Here is an 18,450-nt window from a genome sequence, read left to right as displayed (position 1 = left end):
TGTTTTATCCTCACAAGGACCCTGGGAGTTAGGCGTGCTATTATTATCCCCACTTTACAGATGAGTAAACTGAGGCAGTTGACTTGCCCAGGATCACATACTGGTGAGTGTTGGAAGTCAGATTTGAAACTTGGATCCTTCCTGACTCTAGGTCTAGAACTCTATCCATTGCATCATCTAGCTAAATATTAATGGGTACTATATTTATAAGACACATGCAGAAGAAATTTTTAGCTGAGAAAAGGTTCTAGGACATTGGGAAAGGTTTCCTTAAAAAAGAAAGGAAGGAAGGAAGGAAGGAAGGAAGGAAGGAAGGAAGGAAGGAAGGAAGGAAGGAAGGAAGGAAGGGAAAGAGAGAAAGAAAGAGAAAGAAAAAGAGTGGAATTTGAGTAGAGCCTTAGAAAAAAGAGCTTTAACTCTTGGAAGGCCATTTTGATTTTGATCTCCTGACAAAGCACTGAAGATGGACTGCACTGGTCCTCACCACACCCGAAGGTCAGGTGTGTTACCTTTCTCTACTCTTCCCCCATGACTCCGTAGTACAATTAAAAGGATTTGGGGGGTGTCTAGGCTTTCTGCAAATGGTTCCAGCTTCTACTGATAGTATTCTTCCCATTGTAGACTCCCCTGGCAACCCAGTTCCACTACTCACTAAAATCCATTTGTTTTTTACAAACCTTCTTTCTGTCTTAGAATCAAAACTGTATATTGGTTCCGAGGCAGAAGAGCAATTAAGGGCTCAGCAATTGGGGTTAAGGGACTTGCCCAGGTCACACAGATAGGAAGTGTCAGAGGTCCCAAATTTGAACCCAGGAGACCTAGCATCCACCTACTTGCCCCTAACAGATTCATTTTTAAAACAAAAATATTTCTTTTTTTGTTACCATTTTTAAAAATACATAATACGTTGTGATATGTAACAACAATATAATACATACGATTTGTTATAAATAGATAATAAATTATAATACATATGCCTGTCCAAGAGAAACAAAATCTCACATTAGAGGTCCAAAAGTCTGTCTCATTCTTTTTTTTTTCCCCGACCTTCTCCCTAAACATAAAACATCATAAATACAGAAAATTACTCCTCCCCCAACTTTGGAGAGGCATAATCCCTTGCGCCCTTTGCACCAGGCATCCTTCTCTGGGTTCCTAGTTTCGCTCAGTTGTTCTGGAGCCCCCTCCTACATTCAAGCAACCCCCACACACACACCAGCCACCTTGCTGAGACTTGAGTTCTAGGTGCCCCGGCTTCTCAGGACTTCCGTGCCAGCTGGCTGCAACACTCCACGGTTCCAATGCCAACTCCCACGAGCAAGTATCCCTCTGTCACTTGAAAGTGAGGACAAACAACACAAAAAAGAAAGAAGCACCCAACAGCCCTGGCCCCATTCCTAGGAGCCAGCAGAAAAGGGTGCCAGAGGTGAGAAAGTATTTGGAGCAAAAAGAGGACTAAGTTGTGGTAGAGATGGAAGATAGAGAGCAAGGAGAGAGAGTCATTGGCTTTACACACATCTAGGAAGAGAGGACCCGGTCTGAGGTAAGTCTAAAGAAAAACCGCGTAGACTGCAGGGACCATTTTATTGCTTTCTTGTTTAAAATAAGCTAATTTTTGTAAGAGGAGGCGGATGTCCAGGAAAAATCACTGACTGAGGGGATTTAGCCATTCCTAACTAGTTGCTAATTGGACAGTTAAGACCTCTTTATGTGCATTCCCCTTTAGGAAAAAAAATGCCCTACTTTATTATAGGCTCCATACCCAATAATGGATGCAATATTATTTTTCTTTAATATAGTATTTATTTTTAATATTCATTTTTATAAAATTTTGAGTTCTGAATGATCTCCTTCCCTCTGGCTCCTCCCCTACTCATCAAGAAGGCAAACAATATATCCATTACATAGGTGAAATCATGCAAAAAAAATTCTATTTTAGCCATGTTGCCAAAAAAGAAAAAAGGGCAAGAAAAAGTGAAAAAAATTATACTTCAATCTACACTTCATCAGTTCTCTCTCTCTGGAGGTAGAAAGCATTTTTCATCCTGAGTTCTTTGTTGATGGAGGCATTATTGATTTCTCTCCCAAAGCAGAAACTTCTCATCTTGAGAGGAGATTTACCAATTGCTCTGAGGAGGTAAAATGACTCCTCTCCTCAATCAGTCTATAGTCCCAAATCTCCAGGGTTAAGTTTCAGACACAGTGAAAATCTCAAGATGAGAATTTTGTCTCATACCTTACTGCCTGAGCCATGTTTTGCTAAGAGAGCTTTGGTCACTGGCCACATCTGAAAGGGACTTTCCAGGTTCTAGCTTGTGATATCTAGAACCTTGTAAAAACCCTTGGCCATCAGGGAGAAGACATTGGACCAAGAAGCACAGGTGTCTCTGCCAACAAAGCAAGGTATTAAAGACCCTTGCAATGAAGAGTGATATCACCAGAGCCGAGCACAATGCTGTATAGAGTTTAATGTGAAGAGGACTCTCATCCCAGAAAAGTGATATTGGGGGTAAGAGGAGGAACACTGGTGGGGTACCACAGAACTTTGGCTATCATAATTTACCTGGTGTTTGGTACTAGTTTTTCTGGACAATAAAGCTTTCTATTGCTGAGATATCAAATCTTACTTCAGACACTAGTTGTGTATGCACACATTATTTAACCACTCCTGACCTCAGTTTCTTTATCTGAAAAATGGAAATAACAAAACACTAGTGTATTTGCTTTTACCCTCTCTTCTTTTTACTCCTCTCCAAAACCTAAGGAAAGAACCAATAGACCAATCCACCAAACAAGGTCTTCTGTTTTCCTTATTTTTAAGTCATTAAAGATCATTAGAGACATTTGTCTCTTCTTCCAGATTAGAAAGTTAGCCCTAACATTAATGCACTGCTAGTGGAGTTGTGAATTGATCCAACCATTCTAGATGGCAATTTGGAACTATGACCAAAGGACTTTAAAAGACTGCCTGCCCTTCAATCCAGCCATATCACTGCTGGGTTATACCCCAAAGAAATAATAAGGAAAAAGACTTGTACAAAAATATTTATAGCCTTGCTCTTTGTGGTGGCAAAAAATTGGAAAATGAGAGGAGGCCCTTCAAATGGAAAATGGCTGAACACATTATGGTATCTGTTGGTGATGGAATACTATCAAAGGAATAATAAACTGGAGGAATTCCATGTGAACTGGAAAGACCTCCAGGAATTGATGCAGAGTGAGAGGAGCAGAACCAGGAGAACCTTATACACAGAGATGGATACACTGAGGTAAAATCGAATGTAATGGACTTCTCTACAATGCAATGATCCAGGACAATTCTGAGGGACTTATGAGAAAGAACGCTATCCACATCCATAGAAAGAACTGTGGGAGCAGAAACGCAGAAGAAAAACAACTGCTTGATCACATGGGTCAATGGGGATATGATTTGGGATGCAGACTCTAAATGATCACCCTAGTGCAAATAATAATATAGAAATAGATCTTGATCAATGACACATGTAAAACCCAGTAGAATTGTGCGTTGGGAGTGGGACAGGGGAGAGGAGAGAAAGAACGTGAATCATTTAACCATGGAAAATTTAATTAATCAAATAAAATTATATTTAAAAAAAAGAATGTTAGCCCTACATTAAAAAGCCTTTTCCAACTGAAAATAAACTTATCTTTCTAGGTTTCTTTTGATTGTTTTGTTTGTATGTCAAAGTTCCTACTTAGCCCTGCTCTTTTCATTGAAAATACTACTAAGTCCACTTGGGGCAGCTAGGTGATACAATGGTTAAAGTGATCGACCTGGAGTCAGGAAGATCTTGAATTAAAATTTGACTTCAGACATCAGATACTTTATACTGGGATGACCCTGGGAAAAATCCCTTAATTTTTGCTTGCCTTGGTTTTTTCAACTGTAAAACAGGGATGATAACAGCACCTACCTGTGGAAAATTAATGTTGAATTTGGAATAGTATTGAAAAATAATTTTTCCCCTTTACATCCTGCTCTTGAGGTTGAGAAGTGGTTTGATTTTAAAGCTGTGGCAGTTTCTCCTCCCAGGCTATGAAACTGAGTTGGATCCTGTCTTTTGTTTAGATCTTTTGCCTTTGTTAAAGATTACAGGGTTAAAGGTACATCATTGGGCTGACTTTTGTTACAGGCAGGAGATCTGCTCCTTATTTGTCTGTAAATAAAAAATCTCTTATGTAATGAAGTCAGTCAGTCCTAGTTGTCATGGTGGTCCATCCCCATGGCAGGGAGGAAGGTGTGTTGGTGTCCTCCTGAGATCCACCTCTTCTTATGATGAAGTAAGTGTGAGGGAGGAGCTGAGGTCTTGGAGGACATTTCCTGTGTCGCTGTTTTCCAATCAGAAACCTCTTAGGATGTCCTGGGGAGGGACTGAACAATGATGTCACAAGAATTATATAAGATGTTCGAAGAAAGGAAATCAACCTCTTTTACACCCTCTCTTCTGGCCATATTGTTTCTCTCCTCACTCAACCGAGCTGTTTAGTTGCTCACTTTCTCTTGGACCCCTGTCTTCTGCCCCACCTAAGTTCTGTGGCATTACTTCAGACTGTAGAGGGAGTCCAATAACGGGTTAGAAATCTTGAGTGGTTGATTAATTAGTTTAAATTTAATATATTCAGCCTCCAGAGAATTTCATTTATTTCATACCCCTTCTGGTTCTTGTGAGGATCTAACAAGTTAAAACTTGTAAAATCACTTAGCATTAGTATCTCAAATAGAGTAGGCACTTTGTAAATAGTAGATATTATTATCTTATTAAGGGTCCAATTTTTCCCCTGTAGAATTATATCTACAGTTTTTCAAGGTATTTGTTGTAAAGTAACCTTGTCATTAATTCATTCCAGAAAGCAAGTCAAATACCCAAAAGGTCAAGTACCAAATGAATTTTTCCCATAAGGAATAATGTAAATTGAATTAATTTAGACACTCAGAAAACCCAGATTTTATAAGGCATTATATGCATTAATGGATTCGTATTTTACTAAATGAACAATACATTGATATAAATAAAAAATAATAATTAGATTAAATAAAATAATTTTACCTTTACCAGTATTGAGAAAAGTACATGACCTAAGGGGACAACAGGGAGGAGAAATATCATTGTCTGAAAGAGGAGTCCCCTTCCATAATATCTGAGAGTAAATGACCTTCTGGTGTTTTCCCTTTCTGTCCCTTATCACCACTAAACCTTGCTTGAGATTCATCAGGTATAAGTTTCACAAGAAATCTATCCAATGATGCTTGTTTTTGTCTCTGTTGCTCTAAAGTGGGAAATGGTTTAGTCATTTAACAGATTTATAGTTCTCCTTGTTAAAGCTTTATCAGGGTGATATTTTTCAACAAAGTTTTGCACTTCCACTATTTTGCACACAATTCCTTGATGAATGAAGTAGAGGCATCCTCCTTTGCTTCTTCACCTGAAAAAAAAAAAAAACTCCCCCTGCCACTAGCTATTGCTTCTACCTTTGAAGTTCCTTTGGTTTCTCTAGTGTTGAGTTCTTCTTTATTCTCTTGAACTAATGGGTGATTCTTATTTCAGCTAGAGTGGGCATATTCTCCCCAAAATCATGACATCAAGTTCCAGCAAATGCATTGAGTACCAAGCAAACAGCAAATACTGTGACAATTTTTCCTCCCAACATGCATTGAATAACAAATTTGATGAGTTCCAAAACCATGAAGTGCTAATGTTTGGCTGGACTCTATTCCAAGACTTCTTCTCATTTTCAGTAAAAGCTAGTTAAGTCTTGTGTGTTCCTAACTATACGTCCTCAACATAATTAGAGTTGCTTCTTTCTATATGTTTATGTAAAGTACACAGTCTACTTTGAGGCCCTTTTTCTATGTTAACAGTTAATGAAGAAAAATTATTTTCATGTAAAGGATTCATATCCAAGGGTGCAAAATATTGCCTATTATAGATGACATATTTTTATAATATCAGTAGAAAAGGAATTTTGCATTAGTTACCTTCTAAATACATATATGAAGAAAGGTTTCAGATATGACTTTTGAGACAAAATTATTTAGTATGAATTTGAGGGCTTGGATTGTTTCATTGACAAAGAGATGCTTCCTTTATGGGGGAACAGTTTAATTATTATAAAGCGGGAAAGAAAATCTTTTACTTATTAAAAACTGGAGATGTTAATGAAGAAAACACAATTTCTAGGACACCAAAGAGACTTCTATGTTGAAGAAGCCAGAGCTGCAAAGCCAAAGATTTACATGTCAAAAAAAAGGTAAAATGAAGAAAATGAGAATCCTATAAACATTTGGAGACTGAGGCATTTGGAGCTGTGACATTTTAAGTCAAAAGTGAGTCACTGAGAATCAGGAGGCTGTCATGGAAGCTATTGAATTATAAACCAGGAGAGAAGGGCATGAAGGTCAAAAGAAGGCAGCAGGTGGAGGAAAAGGAGGATTCTGAGGATAAGCACTGAATACACCAGGAAAGATGCTCCCTGGTCCTTGATATTGCCTCACAGCACCACCTAAAGTTGGAGAAAGGTAAAACGCCCTGTAAAGGTTTGTTGCTCTCTGCTGCCCCCTCTGGCCCAAACAGGAAAAGCAGAGGGGCTTGGTCACACTGCTTTGGTACCCTGGTGAGATTGATGATGACATGATGAGATGAGTACCCTGCTCCGATTGGATTGGACAGCATAGCATCTTTTTTTTTTTTTTCATTTAATAATTTTTAATTTTTTAGAAAAGTTAACACGGTTACATGATTCATGCTCTTACTTTCCCCTTCACCCCCTGGCGCTCCCCCCCCATAGGCGATGCACATTTCCACTGGTTTTATCATGTGTCCTTGATCAAGACCTATTTCCAAATTGTTGGTAGTTGCATTGGTGTGGTAGTTTCGAGTCTACATCCCCAATCATGTCTGCCTCAACCCATGCGTTCAAGCAGTTGTTTATCTTCTGTTTCCACTCCTGTAGTTCTTCCTCTGAATGTGGGTAGTGTTCTTTACCATAAATCCCTCAGAATTGTCCTGGATCATTGCATTACTGCTAGTACAGAAGTCCATTACATTCTATTTTACCACAGTGTATCAGTCTCTGTGTACAATGTTCTCCTGGTTCTGCTCCTTTCACTCTGCATCAATTCCTGGAGGTCTTTCCAGTTCACATGGAATTCCTCCAGTTTATTTTTCCTTTTAGCACAATAGTATTCCATCACCCGCATATACCACAATTTGTTCAGCCATTCCCCAATTGAAGGACATGCCCTCATTTTCCAGTTTTTTGGTACCACAAAAAGTGCGGCTATAAATATTTTTGTACAAGTCTGTTTATCTATGATCTACAGAATAGCATCTTGAAGAAAGAATATAGCACAACATCTGGGAGTGAATAACCCACTAGGTAGCCTGCATAACCCAGAGAGCTAATTTGTTAAGTCACGGGCAATTATGTGGTTTTAAGAGACATGCCGTCTTTTATTAAGCACTAACACATTAGGGGGGCAACTAGATAACACATTGGATAGAGAGCCAGGTCTGACGTCACGAAGTCCTAGGTTCAAATTTGACCTAAGATACCTCCTAGCTGTGTGACTCTGGGCAAGTCACAACTCCAATTGCCTAGTCCTTAACCACTCTTTGTCCTTACTTGTGGGAAGCCAATAAGAGAAACAGAGTCTCAAATAGATAAAAATCTGAAATTTCTCTTTTGACCCCTTTTATGATCCATACCTTTTCTTATTAGAAAGCAATATAGTCTTATTGGAAAGCTTTAAGCTCTTAGCAAACCAGCAGTCAAGACGTTAACCTTCTCACCCTTGGTCAGAAGAAGCAGCTGCTTGAAAGCAGTCGTAAAGCCAAGGCCAAAAATTCAGGGACTTCCCAACCCAGCAAATATTCCCAAACTTAACTGATAATCAGCTAGCTGGAAAGTTCAGCTTGGTTTTTTATTTACACTTTGAAGTTTCTGAAGCCTCTTGTATTGTCTATGTTGAAAATGTCAATTCTGCTCAGCCTCAAATCTTTCTCTGTGCTTTTGGGTGAAAGGGAGTTTGAATTTTCATATATAATAAACTTGTGATTCAATGGCACTTTGGAGCAGCAGTTATGAGCTAACAGAAAGATCTATCTCCCCTGTCCTTTACTTTCTTATCAACTAAGCCGTCCTTATAAGATTATCTGGAGATGATAAATAGATCTTGATAACTTACTATTCTAAGTCAGAAGACAAAAGTTCAAAAAGAAAAAAGAGTTAACACATTCTAAAAGCTAAGGAATAATGATTAAATTGAAAAAGCTTCCAAAAGTCTCTGTTCAGGTAGAGAAGAGAATTTCACCAAGGGAAGAGCAGTAAGAATTCATAGCCATGATCCCATGGGTCGATGAGGATATATGATTGGGGATGTTGACTCTAAGCGATCACCCTAGTGCAAATATTAATAATATGGAAATAGATCTTGATCAATGACACATGTAAAACCCAGTGGAATTGCTCATTGGCTATGGGAGGGGATGGGAGGAGGGGAAGGAAAGAACATGAATCATGGAACCATGGAAAAATATTATTAATTAATTAAACTTAATTTTAAAAAAAGAATTCAGAGCCACATAGATTCACAGCCCAATAGTGGACAGAAAAGCAGTTTCATGTGGTGCAGATGCTCCTGAAGGAACCAAAAACTTGAAGTCCAAAGTCCAAAATCTGCAGATTACTCAAAGCACATGAATTTTCTTCCCTCATGTTTCTTCACCAGGTTCATGTAAGTGTGTGCCAACTCTTCTGAGTGCATTGATGGATATATACACATATTGTGATATATTTTATTATTTATTTTATTGGACATGCATTAGTAGCCATAACATTATTTTATCTTATTAAGTAAATGGGGATTTTGGGCTCTATTTTTAATTTTTTTTTAAATATTTTTCCATGGTTCTAGGATTCATGTTCTCTTCCCCCCCTCCCAGATCTGACAAGCAATTCCACATTATACAAATGTTACCACTTGATATTTATTTCCATATTATTCAGCAAATGATTATTTTTTAAATTTAAACATTTATTAATATTCATTTTTTTTAAATTTTAAACCCTTAACTTCTATGAATTGACTTATAGGTGGAAGATTGGTAAAGGTAGGCAATGGGGGTCAAGTGACTTGCCCAGGGTCACACAGCTGGGAAGTGGCTGAGGCCGCATTTGAACCTAGGGACCTCCTGTCTCTAGACCTGGCTCTCAATCCACTGAGCTACCCAGCTGCCCCCTTAATATTCATTTTTAACATGGTTACATGATTCATGCTCCTACTTTCCCCTTCACCCCCCGCACTCCCCCCACCCAATGCACATTTCCACTGGTTTTATCATGTGTCATTGATCAAGGCCTATTTCCAAATTGTTGTTAGTTGCATTGGTGTGGTAGTTTCGAGTCTACATCCCCAATCATGTCCGCCTCAACCCATGTGTTCAAGCAGGTGTTTTTCTTATATGTTTCCTCTCCTGCAGTCCTTCCTCTGAATGTGGGTAGCATCTTTACCATAAATCCCTCAGAGCTGTCTTGTGTCATTGCATTGCTGCTGGTACAGAGGTCCATTGCATTTGATTTTACCACAGTATATCAGTCTCTGTGTACAATGTTCTTCTGGCTCTGCTCCTTTCACTCTGCATCACTTCCTGGAGGTCTCTCCAGTTCACATGGAATTCCTCCAGTTTATTATTCCTTTTAGCACAATAGTATTCCATCACCCGCATATACCACAGTGTGTTCAGCCATTCCCCAATTGAAGGACATACCCTCCTTTTCCAGTTTTTTGCCACCACAAAAATCGCGGCTATAAATATTTTCGTACAAGTCTGTTTATCTCTGATCTCTTTGGGGTACAAACCCAACAATGGTATGGCTGGATCAAAGGGCAGGCATTCTTTTATAGCCCTTTGAGCATAGTTCCAAATTGCCATCCAGAATGGCTGGATCAGTTCACAGCTCCACCAGCAATGCATTAATGTCCCAATTTTGCCACATCCCCTCCAACATTTATTGCTCTCCCCTTCTTTCATTTTAGCCAATCTGCTAGGTGTGAGGTGGTACCTCAGAGTTGTTTTGATTTGCATTTCTCTAATTATTAGAGATTTAGAACACTTTCTCATGTGCTTATTGATACTTTTGATTTCTTTACCTGAAAATTGCCTATTCATGTCTCTTGCCCATTTATCAATTGGGGAATGGCTTGATTTTTTTATACAATTGATTTAACTCCTTGTATATTTGAGTAATTAGACTCCTGTCAGAGTTTTTTGTTATAAAGATTTTTTCCCAATTTGTTGTTTCCCTTCTGATTTTGACTACATTGTTTTTGTTTGTACAAAAGCTTTTTAGTTTAATATAATCAAAACCATTTAATTTACATTTTGTAATTTTCTCTAACTCTTGCTTGGTTTTAAAATCTTTCCTTTCCCAGAGACCTGACAAGTATACTATTCTGTGTTCACTTAACTTCAAATGGTTATTTTTAATAACTAAAAGTATCATTATTGTGAGTCACCGGTAGGAAATATAGTAGACTGGGGCTCAAGGTGGGATGGCGATTAAGGGAAGTGTATTTCTCCTCAACAGAGATAACTGGAATACATGTAATGGCCTCTTTCTGAGAACTTAGACCTGCTAGTGTGAGAGCAGGTTGGGGTATGAAGATCCCAAGTCCTGCATCAAGTGGGCATTGACTGTACCCCACTGTAGGCACCCTATTAAATGTAATTAAATTTTCAGTGTTTTGTTTTGTTTTTTCCATTGATGTAGGAGGTTTGGCTCTTGGTTATGACATTCCTGGGACTCTTCCTTTTGGAGTTACTTCAGGAGGTGAAAAATTCATTTTTCCTTCAACTTTCTGCTTGCAAATGATAATTATAACATTGGGGGAGATCTCTAGAGTTGTAGTAATTGTTTATGCTGGTCAGTGTTTTCTTTGATTTATTCATCTCTCTGGCTTTAGTCTCTGCCCCCTCCTGCACTTAGAGAGAGATTGTTAGTCTTTCTTGGTCTCACTCTGGGTGATGAGTCTCCCCTGAATCTCTGAGGTCTAGAGAGGTCTTCAGAGCCCTTTGTGGCATCTCAATCTCAAGACAGAGTATTAATGGCATTGGGATGTCCCACTTTGAGCTCTGGTTGCACTGGTTGCCACGACATCCACATTGGGCAGTTTCTTCCAGGGCTTCTAAGGTTCTCCCTGTGGATTTTACAGCCTGGCTCTTTTTGGGGGGGAGCCCTCCACTCTTTAAAAAAAAAAAAAAGCCCTTACCTTCTATCTTAGAATGGATACTAAGCATGGGTTCCAAAGCTAGAGTGGTAAGGGTTAGGCAATTGGGGTTAAGTGACTTGACCAGGGTCACATAGCTAGGAAGTATCCAAGATCAAATTTGAACCTAGGACTTTCTGACTCCACTGAGCCACCTAAATGCCCCAAGTTCTCCACTCTCATAGCCTCTGGACCCAGAAGTCTACAAGGCTTCCCATGTCTCTGGCCCATCTCTGGTCATTCTGCTGGGAGTCCAAGTACTTTGTCAGATGGAATGTCTTCTCTAATAGCAAGAACAGTGTCACTAGACTGAAGGGGATTGAAGTGGAGGGGACACTGGGAAAGTTAAGAGTTGGTAGGTCAGAGGAGGTTATGAATATCTTTAAAAAATCAAACAAAAGGATTTTGTATCTGATCCTGGAGGTGATAAAGGCAGATGTATGATATAGTTGGAAAAACAAGGCATCTATAGAAACCTTTTCTGGTCAGACTTTGTCATCTGTTCTAATCACCTCGTTTTAGGAAGAATGTTGCTAAACTTCAAAGAAATTTGACTTGTAATATGCTTATTGAAAGATTTTTAGTTTTCCTTTTTTTTTTCTTCTGAATAAAGAAGAAAGGATTAGTAAGAGTATTGTTGTTAGGGGTTTTAAAAGAAAATCAAGAAAAAAGGTCACTGAAGCATTTTTTAAAAAATATATAGAAGTGGAGACAAAAAGTCTTGGGTTCAAATCTGGCCTCAGATACTTCCTAGCTGTGTGACCCTGGGCAAGTCACTTAACCCAAATTGCCTTGCCCTTATTGCTTACAATATTTAGTATCTATTCTAAGAAGGAAAGGGCTTTTAATAAAATAAAATAAAAAGAAGTTCAGAAAGAGACAAGCACAACAGCTTTGAAATAGGTTGAATTTTTATTATAAGGAAAAACAAACTTTACATAAGCAATGTTTTCATGTATAATCCTCGTGTAATTCTTTGTACATGGAAGTGCTAATTTATTTTGGTGTTTAAGTTCAATTAAAAATTTCTTCACGGTCTGTACCCCATAGAGATCATAAAAAGGGGGAAAGGACCCATTTGTACAAAAATATTTATAGCTGCTCTTTTTTTGGTGACAAAGAATTGGAAATTGAAGGGATGACATCAATTTGGGAATGGCTGAACAAATTGTGGTATATGATGGTGAAGGAAAACTATTGTGCTATAAGGAATAATTTCAGAAACAGCTGGAAAGATCTACACAAACTGATACAGTGAAATAAGTAGAACCAGAAGCACATTATACGCAGTAACTGCAATATTGTGGAACGACCAACTGTGATAGCCTCAGCAATAGTGATCCAAGACAATTCCAAAGGACTTACAATGAAAAATGCTATCCACCTCCAAAGAAAGAACAGATGGAGTTTGAATGCAGATGAAAGCAGACCATTCTTCATCTTTTCATGTTTTTTTTAATGTGTCTTCCACAACATGATGAATGTGGAAATATGTTTCATGACAGCAAAAGTATAACTAATAGCAAATTGCTTACCATAGCATGAATCAGAGGAAATCCTCCATTACTGAATAACAATGAAGGCAATTGTTGACTTTTATACTGAGGTTAATCAACAATCATTGGGGCAGATTGATAGCTCAATGGATAGAAAGCCAATTCTAGAGAACTGTGTTCAAATCCAGTCTCAGACACTTTCTTCTAGCTGTGCAAGTCATTTAACCCTAATTGTCCACCTCTTCTGCCTTAGAACCGATACTTAGTAGTCATTCTAAGACAGAAAGGGTTTTTTTAAAAAGCACAATTGAAGAATGTATTTCAAGGGTATATTATGAGAACACATCTTATAGATAGCATAACTTTAAATTTTAACCCATTTCTATAAAATATGTTTAACTTCTGATAGCTTGGATGTGGAGATTTCTTCTGAAATTTAGGTAAAAACGGAGTTGAGAAAACATATTCCAGGTGATTTGTGCTCTGTATGAAGAATCCAAAACACGCACAGAAATAAGGCATCATTGATTTTTGGATTTTGCAGTCAAGAGAGAATTGAGATGTGATTAAGGAAACTCCTAGAGGACAGGGACCAGATTTTTGCCTTTCTGTATCTCCTGTTCTTAGCATAGTGCCTGGCACACAGTAAATGCTCAGTGAACGCTTGACTGTTCAACTAATCACTTCTCCTTTTTGTTTGAAGAGATCATGTGAGGTTACAACCAGCAATATGTTATTAGTCTATTTGCCAACAAAATTACAATTTAGTTGTCAAACTTATAAATGCAGCAAGCGTTTCATTTGCCTGCCAGAAAATTTCTGGCTTCGAAAATCAGCTACACAGGGGGGGCAGCTAGGTGGCTCAGTGGACTGAGAGTCAGGCCCAGAGACAGACAGGAGGTCCTGGGTTCAAATCTGGCCTCAGATACTTCCCATCTGTATGACCCTGGGCAAGTCACTTAACCCCCATTGCCTAGCCCTTGCCACTCTTCTGGCTTGGAACCAATACAAAGTACTGGTTCCAAGACAGAAGGTAAGGGTTTAAAAAAAAAAATCAACTTCACAAAATTAGAATTTTTTATCACTTCCTCTAGGCTCAAAAACATTTGGTCAGAATTCTTTATTATCATGATCAATAATGACATTTATATAGTGCCTACTATGTGCCAGGCACTATCTAAGGGCATTGCAAATATTATCTGATTTGGGGCACCTCGGTGGCTAGGTGACTCAGTGGATAGAGTGCCAGGCTTGGCAAAAGGCAGTCCTGGGTTCAAATTTAGCCTGAGACACTTCTCAGTTGGGTGACCCTGGGCAAGTCACTTGCTCCCATTTGCCTACCCTTTACAACTCTCTTCTGCCTTGGAACTGATACTTGGTATTGATTCTAAGACAGAAGGTGAAGTTTTTAAAAAACAAAGACAAAGTATTATCTGATTTGATTCTCCTCACAACCTTGGGAGGCAAGAGCTGTTATCATCCTCATGGAACAGATGAGGAAACAGAGACTTGCAGATTGTCCAGGGTCACTCAGTCAGTGTCTGAGATTTGATTTAGATCTCCCTGACTCCAGGCCCAGCAGCCTGTGCACTACACCACCTAGAATAAATAGATCGTCAGTACGTGACTTGTTTTTTTATTTAATTTTAAAAGACATTACACTGAACATCTCTTTCAATACTCTGGCTGAAAAGTTACAGATAATTGAGATGCTTACATAATCTAAAATTTTCTTCCAAACTATTGTTAGAACTACTTAAATTAAATGGGTTTTTTTGTTTGTTTTTGTTTTGTTTAATGGAGCTAAAATACTGGCAAATACTAAGATCTGAAAATAGAGAAGCATGGAAACTTCAGGCCATATCATGATACTTCTTGTTTTGTAGTTATCTTAAAACTGGTTAAGGAAGACATACAACTAATTAGCCAATTCATTCAACAAATCCAATCAACATATATTAAGCAGCCTTAAAGTGCTATGCCAGATACTGCTAAAAGGACAATACACAAGTGATTTTTTTTTTCCTTTAAAGAAATCAATACAGGAATTTAAAAAGAAAAAATACTTGGATATCAAATTCCAGTGAACCTGTTTTAAGTTCACTCGATTGCCATTATTGTTGTTCATGAGAATCAACAGCTGTGGAAGGGTCAGCAGCTTTGTTTCATTTCACATCTATTTGTTGTCCGTCTAGTTTCCCTTAAATACTCTTGGGATTTGGCTAGTTCCAACACCAAGTTCTGTGTAAGTCTCCTCAACTGATTTTTGCTGTTTAGATTCAGCAGCATATTAGAACCAGTTTAAATGAATACTAAATATATAAAGCAAAACCATAGGCTCACTTTAAAAAAAAAATAACCTTTACCATCATTCTTAATTAAGACAGAAGAACTACAAGGGTGAGGCAATTGAGACTAAGTGACTTGTCCAGGGTCACACAACTAGGAAGTATCTGAGGCCTGCTCACCTGTAAAAGAGGATATCCTCTTGCTGCTTAGCTGTGAAATTCTGCCTAGTTCAGGAAGAGAAAGATACTGCTCATAATCCAAGTAATTGAACACTATATTGAATTCCAGCAATGTATTACATCCCAAATATGTTTTCTCTCCTTAGAACACTAGAGGGCTTTCTTAAAGTTTATCAACAGGAAAAAAACACAAGAAAAACAATTTAAAAGCAATATAGTCTACAAAAACCTTCAGGGCAGTGTGAACACACTTGTACAACAAAATAATAATACCTTTACTTTTACCTTTGGTATCCTGTGTTGTTTAATAATCATTAGATTCCTTAAGTTGTGTTAAGTGAATATTTTGTTACTTTGACATTGACATGAGAAATTTTTAAATAAAATATCAGACTTTCAGATCAAAGAGCATTGGGAAGTTCTGTCCATTTTAAAAATCAAAGGCTGAAAAATGTCCTTGTAAAGTACACACCAAGTATTTCTGGTTCTATTCTCTCCTCTCTGTGGTGAGGAAAAAAGGTGCCCTAAGAGAAATAGAGAAGTGTCCTAGATCTCCTTCCCTTTTTATACTCTTGCAATAAGGGAAAAAATCAGTCCCTAGAGCCAGTGCCCATCAGTTACATCTGGTGCTGATGCCATGAAGAGTAATTCTATACCATTCCTATACCACATGCTAGGTAGGGTCGGTGACCCGTCTGCTGTTGCTGGTTCCTGAGTGTCCATCCTCATGCCTGTGTTGTGAACTGAGCCCGGGATAGTTTCAGCCAGTCCTGCTCTAGTCCTGCTTCCTTTTGCTCACTCCCTACCCTGCCCTGTTTGAGGGTAGCCAACTCACTGCAATTCTCTACAAAACTCTTTGCACCATGGACTAGAGAATTGGGCTTTCGGTTAGGCTCAAAATAGAATTGCTGAGTCATGTCCCAGTAAAATAAGTGAACTATCTGTTCTTCTGAATGCATTCTTGCATTTGTATTCCTTTTCCAGATTTTAAAACAAATGTTGATGCTTAGGAAATACAAGATGCAAGTTACTTTCTAATTTGTTTTTATTATGTCAATGTTACAGAAATATTTTACCCAGGAAAATCTTAAATTTACAGATCCCCATAAATAAAAAATTAGCCCTTCAATCTCTGATTTTGTTTTAAAAATGCAAAAGTGACTTAATTTACCCCAATTATACTTTGCACCAAAAAAAGCAAACAATCTTGTTGAAGGTTAAGTTTGTTCCCTCTTCAAAACAATCCTTTTTCTGTAGAATGTTTTTCATTAAAATGCTGACATTTTTCTTCATTGTCAAAAAGGTATTGGTACTAAAAGCTAGTGCATTTTAACCAACGGGGCAGGCAGGACCCCTGCAGGAAGCATATCTTCAGGGTCTATTCTTGCTCAGCTGTTAACAGAGATCAAGAATCTTCCTTCTTCCCATTCCATTTCTAAGAACAACATGGTCAAAAAGCTAGCTCTATAAAAGCAACACCGTGTATTATCAAACACAGCATCTGAACTGGGTCTACTCCAAAACTGGGATGCAGAACCATTCCTGTTCTGTGGATGCTCCAAAGTCGGCAGGTGAGGCCACCTAATCATTTTACAGATGAGGAGACTGAGTTCTAAAAAGAATATATATGACTCATTCCAGGTCACATGACCAACTATTTTTTTCTTTTATCAGTGCTCATAAGTTTAATATTGAAGATTCCAATTGTGAAATATCCAAGTGAATCTTATTTTGTTTCTAAAACTATTTTGAAAAGGATCAGAAATTCCTTTGTTACAATTTTAAAGAAAGAAGCCCAGTTAAGCATTAATTTTGTGAAGTCTAAAAGTGAACATAAATAATACTCAATGTAAACCGAAAGGGTACATCGTAGAAGGTGGTGTACAGTGGTGACTAAAAAAAGAGGATAAGGGGTGGGGGGAAGAGGACACAGAGATAATTCTATGTGGGCAGCAGAGGAAATTATGTTAAAATTTTCTGGGCAGCGGAGGAAATTATACTAAAATTGTCTATCTAAAGTCTATTCAGGGGGCAGCTGGATAGCTCAGTGGATTGAGAGCCAGGCCTAGAGACGGGAGGTCCTAGGTTCAAATCTGTTCTCAGACACTTCCCAGCTGTGTGACCCTGGGCAAGTCACTTGACCCCCATTACCTACAAAATAAATAATAAAAAAATAAAGTCTATTCAAAAAATGAAATGAGTTGCCTTATTAGGGTAGTGAATTCTCAGTCACTGAAAATATTCACACTACAGTGGAATGACCACCTGGAAAGGATCTAATAGTGGGGCTCCTGCACCGGGAAGGCGGTTGGCCTAGATGATCTTTAAAGTCCCTTTCAGCGGAAGATTCTATCTACACCTGTTTGTTTCTCCAAATGAGCCAACTCAAGTTATTTGCTGAAATGGCTTTTATTTCCCATGAATTCTGTTCTTTAAAACCTGAGACACCTTTTACTTCATATGCTTAATAATTTAGAAGTTAACACGGGTAAAATGAATCTACCACTGAGGTAGTCAGTTTTACAAGGACATTTCCCTTCCTGAGTCAGAAAGCGGCTCAACTCATCATTGGCCACCCTCCACTATTCTCCCCTGTCCCCATCTCCCTTCCATTATGGCAGCAGTCTTCTTGTCCTACCTACCATTTCCTTATCAACTTTTGGGTTTTTCTGTCTTTTCCATAGGAGCAGCACCCATTTACAATTTTCCAGTTTTCTAGCTTGCAGAATTCCTAGCCCCCAAAGGAAAACATTCTCACAAAACCTGAACTGAAATATCAGGTTATTAAAGCCATTCTTTATTCCATTGCTACACTCCAGCTGATCAAGAAATGCTTCTTAAAACCTCCCTGGAAAAGCTACATAGAGTTAGTTAATCCTCTAAAGACAAATGAAACATCATGTACAACTAGCAGAAAACAACGCAAAATTAAGCCACAACCACTTTTCAAACTTTTGTCTGACAGGGAGGAAGACACCGATACAATTCATTACTTACTCAAGTCAAGATGCTCAACCCCAAGCTTATCAAGGTTGATGTTTGTGCAGACACAACACTGGGTTACCAGATTGCAAATGTAATAAATATACACAGAAGTAAAAATGTCAGCCATATTATCAAGAAAGTAGTTAGTGCAAATAGAATTATATTAAGAAAAATAAATTAAGATATCTTTCAAGTATAAAAGCACCATGCTCTG

This window comes from Gracilinanus agilis, chromosome 3 (assembly GCF_016433145.1).
Source record: "Gracilinanus agilis isolate LMUSP501 chromosome 3, AgileGrace, whole genome shotgun sequence".
NCBI classification, from domain to species: Eukaryota; Metazoa; Chordata; class Mammalia; order Didelphimorphia; family Didelphidae; genus Gracilinanus; species Gracilinanus agilis.
The sequence above is the reverse complement of the archived record's forward strand: the minus strand, read 5'-3'. Positions refer to the sequence as shown.